Source organism: Cavia porcellus, unplaced genomic scaffold (genome assembly GCF_034190915.1).
Source record: "Cavia porcellus strain 051 isolate PalLab524CR breed Dunkin Hartley unplaced genomic scaffold, mCavPor4.1 scaffold_3, whole genome shotgun sequence".
Lineage (NCBI taxonomy): Eukaryota > Metazoa > Chordata > Mammalia > Rodentia > Caviidae > Cavia > Cavia porcellus.
The window spans coordinates 105,179,546-105,194,384 of NW_026947486.1; the positions used below are offsets into that span (position 1 = coordinate 105,179,546).

The window sequence follows — 14,839 nt, forward strand, 5'->3', positions numbered from 1 at the left end:
AATCAGGAAAAACATTCTATTCAAGGTATCTTTTAAATAATTAAATATCTAAGAATTAATCTAACCAAGGAGGTGAAAGAGTTTTATAATGAAAACTATGTATCTCTGAAGAAAGAGACTGAAGAGGACAGTGAAAAATGGAAAACCTCCCATTTCTGATTAGGCAGAACCAATATTGTCAAGATGGCCATATGGTCAAAACTGGTATGTAGAGTTAACACAGGCCCAATCAAAATACTAGCATCATTCCTCACAGAACAAGAAAACAAATCTGAGATTTATATGAAAACAGAAGAGCCAAAGAAATTCTGAATAAAAGGTGCAAAGTTAGGAGACCTTACAATCCCAGATTTCAAATTATACTACAAAGCTAACAGTAATTAAAACGTCATGGGACTGGCACAAAAATAGCCATGTAGACTAATGGGATAGATGACAAAGAAACAGCCTCACACAGTTTTGGTTATCTGATCTCTGACAATGGGACTAAAAACAATTGCTGGGGAAAAACAAAGCCTTTTTTTTAACAAAGGTGCTTGGAAAACTGGTTGTCACATGCAGAAGAATGTGGATCTCTCTGGCTGTAGTAATATCAAATAGAAATGAACCAAAAGCTTAGAAATAAAAACAGAAATTTGAATCTTCTGGAAGAATCAACAATTGGAATCACAACAATTAAAAAGGTTCTGCAACAAGAAATGAAACAGCCAACAGAATGAAGAGACAACGTACAAAAGAGGAAAGTTTTTGGCAAACTACTCTACTGATAGAGGACTACTATATAAAGAAACCCCACTCCAAAAAGCAGACCTTCCCCATAATAAAATACCAAATAAAAATGGGAAATTAATATACACACTTCTCGAAACAAGACTTACTTATGCTCAACAAGTGCATGAAAAAAAAATCTTCTGTCTTTGGCTTAGGAAAATTTAAGTCGAAACAATATTAAGATTTCCTTTACTACAGTAAGAATGGCTGTCATCAAAGGCTCCAAAAAAATGTGCCGGCAATGGTGTGAAGGAAAAGGAACTCTTCTCTATTTTTTGTGAAAATGTAAACGAATACTGTTACTCTGGAAAGAAGTGTGAAAACTCTTCATAAAACTAAAAATAGAAATTCCATTTGACCCACCTATACCTCCCCCCTAGGTATCTTCCATGAAAAAGTTAAAATCAACATATTACAGTGATACACACAAACCCATGCTTATAGAACCAAAGTCACAGAAGCTAAACTATGAAAACAGTTTAGATGTCCATCAACGGATGAATAAATAAGAAAATGTGGTATACATACACAATGGAATACTACTCAGCCATTAAGAAAGATAAATTTGGTTCACTTGTAAGAAAATAAATGCACCTTAAGAACACAGCATTAAGTGAAATAACTCAGAAAAAGGTTTAATATATCATTATTTCTCTCATATGAGTATAAATAAAATGTATAATAAAAAAGAGGTGGTAGGAAACAGGGAGATCGAATATTAAAATTGGGAAGGAGATTTGGAAAAGAAAGGGAGAGATAAAGGCAGGGGAGAGAAGAGGATCAAAAATGATAGAGATATGACAAGTATATACTAATTTTCCAAAATAAATGTAGTTGTATACCTCAAAAATATATTTCTGAAAAGTAAACACCAAAAAGGAAGTTTAAAATATTGCAAACAGATAACTTTAACAGAAAAAAATTGAGAAGTAGTACATTTATTGGAATTTTTAGACAAAGACTTTAAAATAAATCTTAATATGTTTAGGGCAAAGGAGGATAACACTAGGTGGAAATATAGATGAATGCAAATAAAATGAAGAGTGATGAAAATGGCAAAAATTAAGATAAACATGAAATATATTTATATTTACTTTTTTGGTTTCTTTAAAAGAAATTGATAAATTCAAATTCTAAGTAGCTGTGGAATCACACTCCATACTCTCTTCACTGAATGCAATTATAAAGCCATGATTGCATATGTGAACTCTTACTTGAGGATTCTGAAAAGCAGATAGTGGCATACAGGTTGAAGCAATGGACCATAATTCAAAGTATCCCCAAATAATTAATGAGTTTACTATTTTGTACTCCCTTTGCTATCCTTCAGCCTAGACTTCATAGCCTGAAACCTCGATGGAGAAATTGGTATAGATAAGGATTCCCATTCAAATTCCTATTTATTGCTCAAGAAGCAGGAAAATAACTTCCTAATGCTCAGACCAAGTGAGGGAAATTGACATTTAAAACTTTTCTCCATTCTCTCACATTTCAGCTCCAAAGAAATTCTGTATCCATAGCAAAGCAGCAGAGGTAGCAATAAGAACTGGAGGGAGCCAAAAACTGTCAAGGAAGGGAACTTGTCTCTCAGACCTGAAGATCTGTGTTTCTAAATGATGGCTTAAACTTGCATTGCAGTTTTTCTTTGGTCTTCCCACAACCCAGGGCTAGTTGTGGGCTTAGCCTTGAGAAGTACATAGCAGCATAGAGTAAATAACCTCAGGTACTAAGGCTACTAAGCCAGAGGACCAAACACTAGAGGCTCAGAGAGAGTATTTGTGAGATCAGAAAGAGAAAGAGAGAGACTTAGATAGATAGAGATAGAAACACAGAAACACAGGCAGGGAACACATATCTGGATACACATCCATAAGGCTGTTTATAATGTAATGTGTGTGTGTGAATGAGACATTAAAAAGTATAAGGCAGACTTGAGAACCAAGTTACAGTAGTTTGTCACTCAGGTCACAAACTGGCCACTGGGTGGTGCACATTTGGGATAGACACCAACTGAATTTAAAAGGCTTTGGAAATAGAACAAAAATTGGAACCACAAACCATAAACCATAAAAGATTGGAGCTTGTGGCCTGAATCTGACAGACTTGACTGATTATGCAAGTTAAAATATCAACATTCTCCATAAACAAGATTTATAGCTTCATAATATAATATTTTCAATGTCCAAATGTATAATCCCACACTACTCAACATACAAAGAATGAAAAAATAGGTTTCCATGGGGGGAAAAATAATCATTTGATGCGAATGCCACGGTAATACAGATTCTGGAATCACCTGACAAAGTAATTTTAAAAAGTTATCTATTTAACAATGACAAATGTTGGCATGGCTGTGGTGGAAAAGGAACCCCTCATTGCTGGCAGGTATACAAACTAGTACAACAATTAGGAAATCACTATGGAGATTTTCAAAGAACTGAAATTAGAAATTCCGTATGATCCAGTTTTCTCCCTTCTAAGTATCTTCCCCAGAGAGCTTAAGTCATCGTACTACAGTGACACATGCATGCCAGTGTTTACAGTAGCACAATTCATAATAGCTAAATCCTGGAGGCAGCCTGTACACTCATCAGCAGATGACTGAATAAAGAAAATATGGTATCTGTATATAATGGAGCACTACTCAACTATAAAGAATGATACATTTTAAGCATTTGCATAAAAAGGAATGCACCTGGAAAATATAATGTTGAGAGAAAAAAACAGACATACATATTTAAGTATAGTATAGTATTTCTTATTTGAGTGAGGCAAAGTACAAACAAGGAAAATGATAAAAGATGAATAGAAGGGGACAAGGGGATAGACCTCTTGTCATACGGAAGTGGTGTCAGGGAACAAGGTGAGGGGTGCAAATGAGGGTAAGAGGAACTAAGAGTAAAGATGTGCCATGTACAAGAACCTAATAACCCCAAATAATGTGAACATTGTACACGTTAATGTGAGATAAGACCAATAAAATCAACAGGAGAATGAAAATGAAATGAAAAACAGGAGAAAGAAATCAGAGTAGGAGAAAGGGAGGGGCAGGGAAGAGAATTTCTAAAAAGAAAGAAACATGCTGAAATATGTACATACAACCAATGCCCAAGATGATTGTAAACTACATGAACTACAAATATGCACAGATAAAATACAAAATTACCTGTCTAGCAAGCTTCTCTAAAAGGCTCTCAAAGCAAGGATAGAGGATAGAAAGCTATAAACCTCAGCAAAATAAAAAGATATAGATAGATTGGTCAATAGATGTGTGTGTATGTAAGTATATATACATATATGTTTATCTGTATATATGTATGTGTTTGTGTCTGTGTGTGCCCAGTATAAAACTTAGAACCGAGAAATGCAATGAACACAAATTGATGGACTCAGTGTCAGAATGGAGATGATAAAGAAATAATAAACTTGAAAAAAGACCAATAGAAATGACTGACAATGAAAATAAAAGGAAAAATTTTAATTCAAAAACAGAGTCTCAGTTGTATGGAGACCGTCAAAATACCTAGAAGTTATATCACTGAAGGTCAACAAGAAGGCTTTAAGCTGAAAAAGTATTTGAATAACTTTTGGCTAAAAATTCCTCTAATTTTATGAAAGGCAAAAATCACAGTTTCAGCAAGCTCAGTAACCCCATAAAGATCACCCCAAAGAAATTCACGCCCATAATAATTAAATAAATAAAATCTGAAACAATGAAATGCATTCTAAATTAAGCAGAATCACCTTTAAGGAATGATGATGTGAATAACTGGATTTCTCACAAATAACTATGAATCTCAGAAGAAACGGGTACAGCATTTTAAAGGGCTGAAAAAACCTATCAGCCAGAATCTATATCTAACATAAGTATTCTTCAACAATACAAGTCAAGGCCACACCCAGAAAACTCCAAGCAGCTAGCAGGGGCCAAAATCCAGTCCTAGTCTCTGAATGCATGCAAGTTGAATCTCAGCGCATGGGGAAAACTTGGAACATTGCTCCCAGCCAGTAAGACCATGCTGCACATCTGAAATCAACCTGGGATGCAGGGGAATCCCCGTGGGCCCAACTGGCCCAAGCCCAGCAAGCTCCAAAGGGCTAGCAATTGCCTGCAGTCTGCCCTGGTAGCCAAAAGTGGGCTAGGTGATTCCCAGTGCATGGGGGAAGTATTGAAACATTGCTCAAAACCCAAAAATATAGGAAAATGACAAAATGAAAAAAACAAAATGCAATCTCAAACTTCCAGCCCAACCCAAGCAAGACTAGCAGACATGGACACAGAAGAAAATGTAAGCCATACACCTGAAATTCCTGAAATGATATCAATTGAAGTTAAAAAAACAACTCCAGGAATCTATGAAAGAACTCAAATCAGAAATAATCTCCCAGGTAAAAGAAGGAATGATAAGTACATAAATACAATGAAAGAAATGCTAACTACATCTAAAGAAGACATAGTTAAAAAATTAGAGGAACAATGCAAAAAGATGTAAACTATGAAATGAACAATATAAAAAATAAATAGAATTCATGAAGCAGATTCAAAGATACAGAAAATAAAAAATTCCATCGATGGGAGCTGGGGATTTTGCTCAGCAGCATAAGCACCTGCCTTGCAAGTGTGCTATCATGAGTTTGATCACTGGTTCTGATTTAAAAAAAAAATCCACTGAAAGTTGGCATAATCACTCAATGAAAGTGAAGATAGAATTTCAGACCTCAAAGACAAGATTACAGCTAGTGAACAGGAAAGAAAAGATTTTTTAAAAATAACAAGGAGCCTGGAAATAACAATTCAACGACTGCAAGATGATGCAAAAAAAAAAAAAAACAACGTAAGATTGATAGGTATAAATGAAAAGGAAGATGACAACACAAAATAGTCAAGAGACTATTTACAGAATGAATAGCTGAAAATTTCCCAAACATGAGAATGGAAACTCTAGAGAGATGAGACAGATCACCTATAAAGGAAAGCCTATCAGATCTCAGCAGACTTCTCAACACAAACAATAAAGTCAAGAAGAGCATAGAGTGAATTATTTCAGATCCCAAAGGAAAATGATTTCCAATCCAGAGTGATGTACCCTGAAAAACTGTCCTTTAAAATGGATAGAGAAACAAGATACTTCCATGACAAAGAACAGGTGAAGAACTTCATGACCACCAAACCAACCCCACAAATAATACTGAAAGACATTCTACATAGATATAGGAAAAAAACACTAAGCAAGGCAGACAATAAAACAGAGTGGAAAGGTAAAGATGCAATGGCAGAAAGGTAACATGTCAAAAATAAACCAATATATATCAGTTATAACCATTAATGTAAATGGCATCAATTCACCAATTAAAAGAAACAGACTGGCAGAATGGATCAAAAAACCATATCCAATAAAATGCTGTATATAGGAAACCCATCTAACCCAAAAGCAAACTCATAGACTAAAAGTCAAAGGATGAAAAACAATATTCCATGCAATAGGATTCCCCTAAAGAGCAGGGGTAGTTATTCTGTTTGCAGACAATGTTAACTTCAAACCAAAAATGATCCAGAGAGATAAAGAAGGCCACTACACAATAGTTAGGGATAAACTTCAAGAGGAAGAGATAAAAATCTTATATATATATATATATATATATATATATATATATATGCACCAAATTTGGGAGCACACAGCTATAGAAAACAAATATTAACAGAAATGAAAAATCAAATAAGCAATAAAACAATTATAACAGGAGACCTTAATACACCATTGACACAAATGGAAAGATAAATAAGACAAAAAAGTCAGCAAAGAAATAGCAGATCTGAATTACACTTGTGAACAAATGGACTTAGTAAATGTATACAGAGGGTTCTACCCAACAATATCAAAATATACACTCTTCTCAGCAGTACATGGAATGTTCTCTAAAATAGACCATATACTAGCCCACAGAACATGCTTAAATAAATGCAAAAAATTGAAATTATCCCATGCTTGTTATTGGATCATAACGCCATGAAACTAGAAATTAATGGCAAAAGAAACTGCAAAAACTCCACAAACACATGGAAATTGAATAATACACTCCTGAGTAATCAGAGGGTCACAGAGGAAATTAAAGAAGCAATTAAACAATATTTACATGCAAACAAAAATACAAATACTTTGACTGGAATCTGTGGGATGCAATGAAAGCAGTCCTCAGAGGAAAATTTATTGTAGTGAGCTCTGACATCAGGAAAGCATAACAAACTCAAATAAACAGTGATGCTACACTGCAAACATCTAGAAAAGAAGAGCAAGTCAAGACCAAAGCCAAAAGAAGGGAGGAAATTATAAAGGTCAGAGCAGAAATCAATGCAATAGAGACTAAGAAAACAATACAAAGAATCAATAAATCAAAAAGTTGGTTTTTTGAAAGAATAAATAAAATTGACAGGCCTCTAGCTAACCTTATTTTAAAAAAGGAAAGAAAAAACTCTAATTCATGCAATAAGGAATGAAAAGGGTGAAATCATTATAGACCTTATGGAAATGTATAAGATTATGAATACCTATTTTGAGAACCTCTATTCTCATAGGCTTGATGACACAGAAGAAATGGACAAATTCCTAGAAACATATGAATTAGCTGGGACAAGAAGATGTAAAACTGCAGAATAACCCAGTTTCAATTAATGAAGTTGAAAATGTAATTGAATCTCTACTAACAAAGAAAAGCCCAAGTCAAGATGAAATCACTGAAGAATTCTACAAGAAATTCAAAGAAGATTTAATGCCCACACTCCTCAAACTCTTCAATGAAACTGAAAGGGAAACAGTTCTCCCTAACTCATTCCTGGAAGTAAACATTACTCTAATACCAAAACCTGAGAAAGATTCAACTAAAAAAGAGAACTATAGGCCAATCTCCCTAATGAATATAGATGCAAAAATTCTCAATAAAATATTGGCAAACAGAATGCAGCAAATTATCAAGAAGATTATACACCATGATCAAGTGGGATTCATCCCAGGAATGCAGGGATGGTTCAACATATGCAAATCAATAAATGTAATCCACCATATCAATAGAGCCAAAAATAAGAGCCATATGATCATTTCTATAGATACAGAAAAAGCTTTTGATAAGGTCCAATACTTATTCATGATAAAAAAAACACTGAGAGAGAAATAAGAGAAGCCACACCTGTCACAATAGTAACAAAATGAAATACTTAGGAATTAATCTCACAAAAGAAGTGAAAGACCCATACATGGAATATTATAATACCATGAAAAGGAAATCAAAGAGGAACTCAGAAAATGGAAAGATATCCTTGTTCATGGGTAGGAAGAATAGACATTGGCCATTCTCCCAAAATTGTTATGCAGATTTAATGCAATCCCAATCAAAATACCACTTAGCATACCTCACAGATCTAGAGAAATCACTCCTAAAATTCATCTGGAACCAAAAGAGACCTACAATAGCAAAGGCAATTCTAAGCAACAAAGGCAAGGCAGGAGGCATCACAATCCCTGACTTGAAGTTATACCACAAAGCTACTATAATAAAATCAAGATGGTACTGGAATAAAAACAGATATGAAGATCAATGGAATAAATTAGAAGATACAACCACAAATACTAGCACACTTAACCACCTTATCTTTGATAAAGGGGCCAAACAAGTTCATTGGAAGAACGACAGTCTCTTTAATAAATGGTGTTGGAAAAACTGGCTCTCCATATGCCGAAAACTAAAACTAGACCCATGCCTATCACCATGTACTAAACTAAAATCTAAATGGATCAAAGATCTGAATATTAAAACAGAAACACTGAATTTGTTCGAAGACAAAGTAGATAGAAAACTTGAAGACATAGGGGTAGATAGAGAATTCATGAACAAGATTCAAGCTGCACACAAAATACTTCACAGTATCAATAACCTGGATTGTGTCCTATTAAAGAGTTTTTGCATGTCAAAAGAAATCTTCTGCACAGTGAAAAGAAAACCCACAAATTGGGAAAAATCTTAGTGAACCATTCCTCAGACAAAGGATTTCTGTCTAAAACATACAAAGAATTAAAAAATCAGACCCCCAAAATTCAAAGATGTGTTCAAAAATGGGCATCTGACATGAATACTCAGTTCTCAGATGAAAAATACAAATGACAAATAAATAAATTTAAAAATGTTCAGCATCATTGGTCATCAGAGAAATGCAAATTAAAATAGCACTGAGGTTTTATCTCACTCCAGAAAGAATGGCCAGGATCAAGAAAACTACCAACAACAAATGCTGGAAAGGCTGTGGGGAAAAAGGAAATCTCCTGCTCTGTGGAGGGAGTGTAGCCTGGTGCAAGCACTGTAGAGATCAGTTTGCAAATTGCTCAAAAAGCTGGGATTGGAGATCCCATTTGATCCAACTATTCCACTTCTGGGCATATTCCCAGAAGAACTAAAAGCATCACACCACAGTGATATATGTGCACCCATGTTTATAGCAGCACAATTTGTAATAGCCAGATCTTGGAAACAACCTAAGTGTCCATCAACTGAGGAATGGTTAAAAAAAGTTGTGGTACTTTTATACAATAGAGTATTATTCTGCTGTAAATAATGATCACATTGATATATATATATATATATATATATATATATATATATATATAATGGATGCAACTTGAGACCATATTCATAAGTGAAATAAATCAAACTCACATGTGTAAATACCGTCTCTCTAGTGTAAGAAATGGTAAGAGTACATAAGATACAAAAAACTCAAACAACACATTGAAAGGACAAGAATCTACTTAAAGGGGAAAATAATATCTCAGGGAAAATGAGGAAAATGAAAAAGGAAGAAAAAAATGTCTAAAATTATATAAACACACAGGATAGTTAAGATGATTGTATCACAAATTCTATAAGTTCTTGGAACAAAATAGTTAACAATCATTGGATTGGAACAATTGTGCATTTGAGGAAGCCTTGAAGATCATTATGTAAAATAACAACCCTAATTGTACTCAAACCATCTTCTTTCGAAAGCCTACATTGTCAGTATTCTGTGATCTTTGTTGTTTATATGTCTTTTTTGTTTCATCCTTTTCTAGGAATTTGTTTTGTTTTGTCTTGTTTTGCTTTGTTTTTCCCTCTAATACAGAAATAATAATAGGTATACATTTAAAGACTCATGCATGCGTCAAACTTCTAAAAGGTTTATGAGAGTTGATTATATAATGTGTGATGAAATGAACAGCTACTTTGAAGAAAAAGAGACACTAAGGTACCCAGTGCTGATCCCATAGCATCATGATGTGAAATCCAGCAATACTATTATTCTTTGTTCAGAGTGATTTTAGTCTGTTTTGTGTTGTTTAATTTCAACATAAAGGAAAGTATAAACAGCTATTTTGAAGAGAACGAGAAACATTATGGCAGCCATTGTTGACTTCCCTGTTGTCTGCTCTTGAAGACCTAAAATGCCTTCATCATCCTGTTCTGATCAGTTTTATACTATTTTTTGTATGAATTCATTGTATGTGAAGACATGGACAACTATTTGGCATAAAACAAGAAACAGTGTTATACAGTGAAGATCTCCAGTTGTGCTTTGAAATCTGTGTCTCTTACATTGCTTTCTTATGATCTGTTTTGTTCTATTTAATTTTACCCTCTTTAAAATAAAATTTTAAAAAAGAATAAAAGTCAAATAAAGACATTCTTAAATTATGGCCAACTAACAGAACTTTTCTCAAGATTGGCTCTAAAATAACTACTAAAGAGAGTTCTTCATAAAGAAAGGAAATGTTTCCCAAAGGATACTTGCAAATCAAGAATAAAGAAAAAACAAATTTGGTACATACGTGGGTGAACAGATAAATTCTTACCACTTTGAATACTTTAAAATATGTTTGATGAGTGAAACAAAAATTATAATATTGTCTGATGAAATTTTCTAACGTTGTAAAGTAAAACCGATAACATAGAGTGAAGACCTATGTAATGAAAAGGTCTCTAAACTTCACTAACATGATTAAATATTTATTCAAGTTAGACAATGGAAAGATAATTAGGGCATAATTACTATATATAGTAATGCCTACAGCACTAACTAAAATAATAGAGATATGTATTCTCAAACATAGACTAAAAATATTCATGTAACTCCCAAAAGAAGCCAGCAGAGGAGCAAACAAATAATAACAGAAATTAAAGATGAAATGGTATCCATAAATCCAATCATGTCTGTAATGCTATTTATTATGACTAGCCTAAACAATAAGCGACAGAATGTCTCAGAATGCATTTAATTCCTTTCATCAGCATTTTGTAGTTTTGAGTTTACTAGACCGGTATATGTCTGAGTAAATATATACCTCAGTACTCCATTTTTTGGAGTAATTATAAATGTTATTGTACTTTTAATTTCTGATTTTTTTCATTTTCATTGTTTTTGTATGAAATGCAATTGATTTTCATGAGTCGCTCTTTAAGGAAATGATAAAACCAGAGATGAAATGAACGAATGGTTTGTCCTCAGTTTAACCCAGGAATATGAGATTGGTTCACATTTCAACGATGGTAGGATACTGGTGCAAAACATTAGGGTTCCTCAAATCATAATCAGTAGCAGTGTTCTACCTTGCTAAGGCAGGATAGCTCTCTTCATTTTTACTAACAATTCCCAGCCCAAGGTTTATTATTGCCGTCTTACTGTTTATAAATGGGGTGAAAGAGAACAAAACTTCTATTCTTCTAAGCAAGAGACGAGTGTATGGAAAGTGTAAAGTAGTGAATTAGCAGACAGGGCAGAGTTCACGGTGCACCCACGATCATGACAAGCTGTGTGCCATGGCCTGGAGAGAACTATCTAGTGTGCTGGAAAATGTCTTTTTTGGGGAAAAGAGGAAACACTTGTGACAGAACACTCTGTTCTCAAGACTAATGAAATTTTTTGAACTCTTTTTAGTGTATATGATTCAGTATAGATAACAATATAAATCTACATTGAAACTTCATCTTTGGAAACCATAGAGTAATTTGGTAAATAAAACTATTGTTTATATCAAGGGAAAATACATTTTTTAATTAAAATGATCCAGGCTAAAAAGACAGATAAACACCTTTCAATGAAAGAACACTTACAACTACACATGGTGGCTCATGCTTGAAATCTCAGCACTCCAGAGGCTAAGGTAGGAAGATTTCTTTGAGTTCAAGGACAGCCTGAGCTGCATTAGGGAAACCGTGTCTCAAAAAGACAAAATAAATAAATAAAAGAACATCTTGTAATTGTTCTCATAATACATTTCAATGAAATGAACTTATATTTTTCACCATAGTTTAATATTAAAATTTGGTTACTTTAAAACAAAATAAAAAGTTCAAAAACCAATAAAATAATTCATCATAGTAATACATTAGTTCTATTTTTATAAATCAATCTTCTCACTAGATGTACCTAAATCATTGACAAGATCCAGCACTCATATTTAGTGAGAGCATACATTCACTTAAAAAAAAATCTCAGAAACAGGAAGAGCAAGACATTGTAAAAACTGATAAAGAGCATTGATTAAAAACCCTATAGTCATCAGAACTTTAGAAAAAATATTTACCATATTAAATGATTAAAGAATTAATGTTCCTTCACGATCAACAGTAATCAGTGAAGAGGGGAGCAGGGCCTGTAGCTGGCACTAAAATGAGCGCTCGGGCTAGGGCAGTTTTCAGATGCCTCAGGTGTTGTGAACACAAGCATATTTGGATTATGTTTTTCTCAGATGGGTTAAATAAGTTTTATCGGTGAATTAGTGCAAACACATTGGGCATTTGCAGCTTGCTCAAAGTCATTTCATTCTCAGCCCTCAGAAATTGCATTGTGTGGATTCAGTACAGCTGTGTTCATCTGGACCGTCCTCATATGACCCCATGTTGCCTGTGGATGCTATCCTGAAAAGCATGCACTCAAGTACTTTCAAGAAAGCATTTTCACTGCATTGCATGTGAATAAAATACGTTTTCAGTTATCCTTATGATGGTTATGTCCCAAATGACAGTGCAGTCAAACATAGGAAATTGTTATGAAGTTAATTACCTGCAATCCAAAGCCAGAATTACTGTACAACTCATTGAGGAAGGGTTTCACATGTCGATGCAAGTGATGATTCTTACTTCTTACATGATGATGCCCAGTGCCCACTTCAGAGTGAAGATCAAATGTGGACTGCTGCTCGGCACAGGAGAAGGATGGTCCTTGGGAAAATCTTTTGGACTTGATTTGAATACTCACGCACTGGAAGAAAAAAGCAAGAAGAACAATTTCAAGAAAAAATAGAAGCAACAAGAAAAATGGAAGAGGACACGAGAATTGTTAGAGTATCAAGTGAAAGCAGAACTGGAAACGAAGCACGCCTCCCAGAAAGAGTTTACATTTGCAAGGTGCAGCTCAATCTGCCATGATCGAAATGGTTCCTGCTCAGATCCCCCCACAAAACCCAGCATCACCAGCAAGGGAGAAAATAGTGTCTACCTCAGAAGATGAATGATTGAAAAACATTGGTACTGCCTCAGTTAAACAAGGTAGTGACTCTTGGTGCAACAGGATTGAGAAATTTGGGAAATATTTGCAATATGAGTTCTATTCTTAAAGTGTGCAGTAACTTACTTATTTTTGGCAGTATTTTTTGAGTTTGATCTGAACCATGGCTGGTTGTGATTGCTGGTGATAAGATCTCACAATACCATCCTTCCGGGACAGATACCGTGGTGTATCAAATGAATGATTGCCAGGAAAAAGAACCAGGCTTTCTTTGCTCCAGACATCCAAATATATCTCATCGGGACTCAATAGTGGAGCATCAAAAAGTAGAAATACAGAACTTATTCACCTAGAGAGCTAAGTTCACACAGTATTTTTCTTTTGTGAATTGAATACCTTATTCCAGGTCATGAGGTCTGGCAAGTGGACTCTGGTCTCATCCTTTGCTATGCTCCACTCAATATGGAGGGTCATTCTTGCTTTTCAGGGTTATGCCCATTGGGATACTCAGGAATTTCTTTGTGAAATTTTGGATAAAATAGAATATGAACTAGAGACTAGAATGTTGCCTGCACTCCTTCATAATTCTCAAAGGAAACTGGTCAAGCCATTTCTGAATGTTGTAAATAATATTTTTCATGGAAAATTTTTGGGCAGGTTACATGTCTTGCATGTGACAACAAATCAAAGACCATAAAAACTTTCCGGAACTTGTCACTGGAATTTCCAGAAAGATACCAGTGCAGTGGAAAAGATGCTACCTCGCAGCCATGTTTGGTTAGTGAAATGTTGGCCAAATTCATAGAAACTGAAGTGTTAGAAGGAAAGATATAGACATGTGACCAGTGTAACTCAAAGCATAGAAGCTTCCCCTCAAAGCCTAGCAACAGCTCTTGTACTGCTGCTGACCGTCTCAGGTTCTCAGCCTGTACCTCAAGAAGTTCAGGTGGTCAGGACATAATAACAGAGAGAAGGTCGGTGCTCAGCTTGGCTTTAAGAAAGTCTTAAAATGGAGCCCTATTACTTCAAGGAGAGCTTAAAATTTCTCAGACCCGAATGCTTTCTCTATGGCTGGTCTGTCTTCTATAATGATGCATCATGGAAAAGGGTTAGGCAAGAGACACTACACTGTCTCCTGCTATGATTCTGAAGGAACATTCTGGGTGCACTGCAACGATTCCAAGCTGAGCATGTGCACTGCATAGGCCCAGGCTTGCATCCTGTTCTGCACCAGATGTGACTCTCAGAGGCAACATCAGAGCTCCTAGGTCACCGCCAGCATCCCAAGGAATGCATGGACACCCCTTCTAGCAAAAGCCTTGCCTGACCCATGATGGCGGTTTGCTTCTTGAAATTTGTATACAGACTTGTTTAAAGGACTGAGTTACTTGAAATTTTAAGCTTTTTTTCCTTTACTTATGAATCAGTGCACACTACATTTATATATTTTGTATTTAACAAAACTTTTTTTGCAGAGATGAAACATAAATACGTGTTTTATGATTGCTTGGTTGTTTTAAACTGCTTGCCTGAGGCTTA

At 34.8% G+C, this 14,839-nt stretch overlaps 1 pseudogene; it reads left to right on the forward strand.

Annotated features, from left to right (window-relative positions):
* LOC100715666 (ubiquitin carboxyl-terminal hydrolase 44-like) overlaps nucleotides 1-14,627 on the forward strand; it is a 32,256-nt pseudogene extending 17,629 nt beyond the window's left edge.
* The last annotated feature ends 212 nt before the right edge of the window (nucleotides 14,628-14,839 follow it).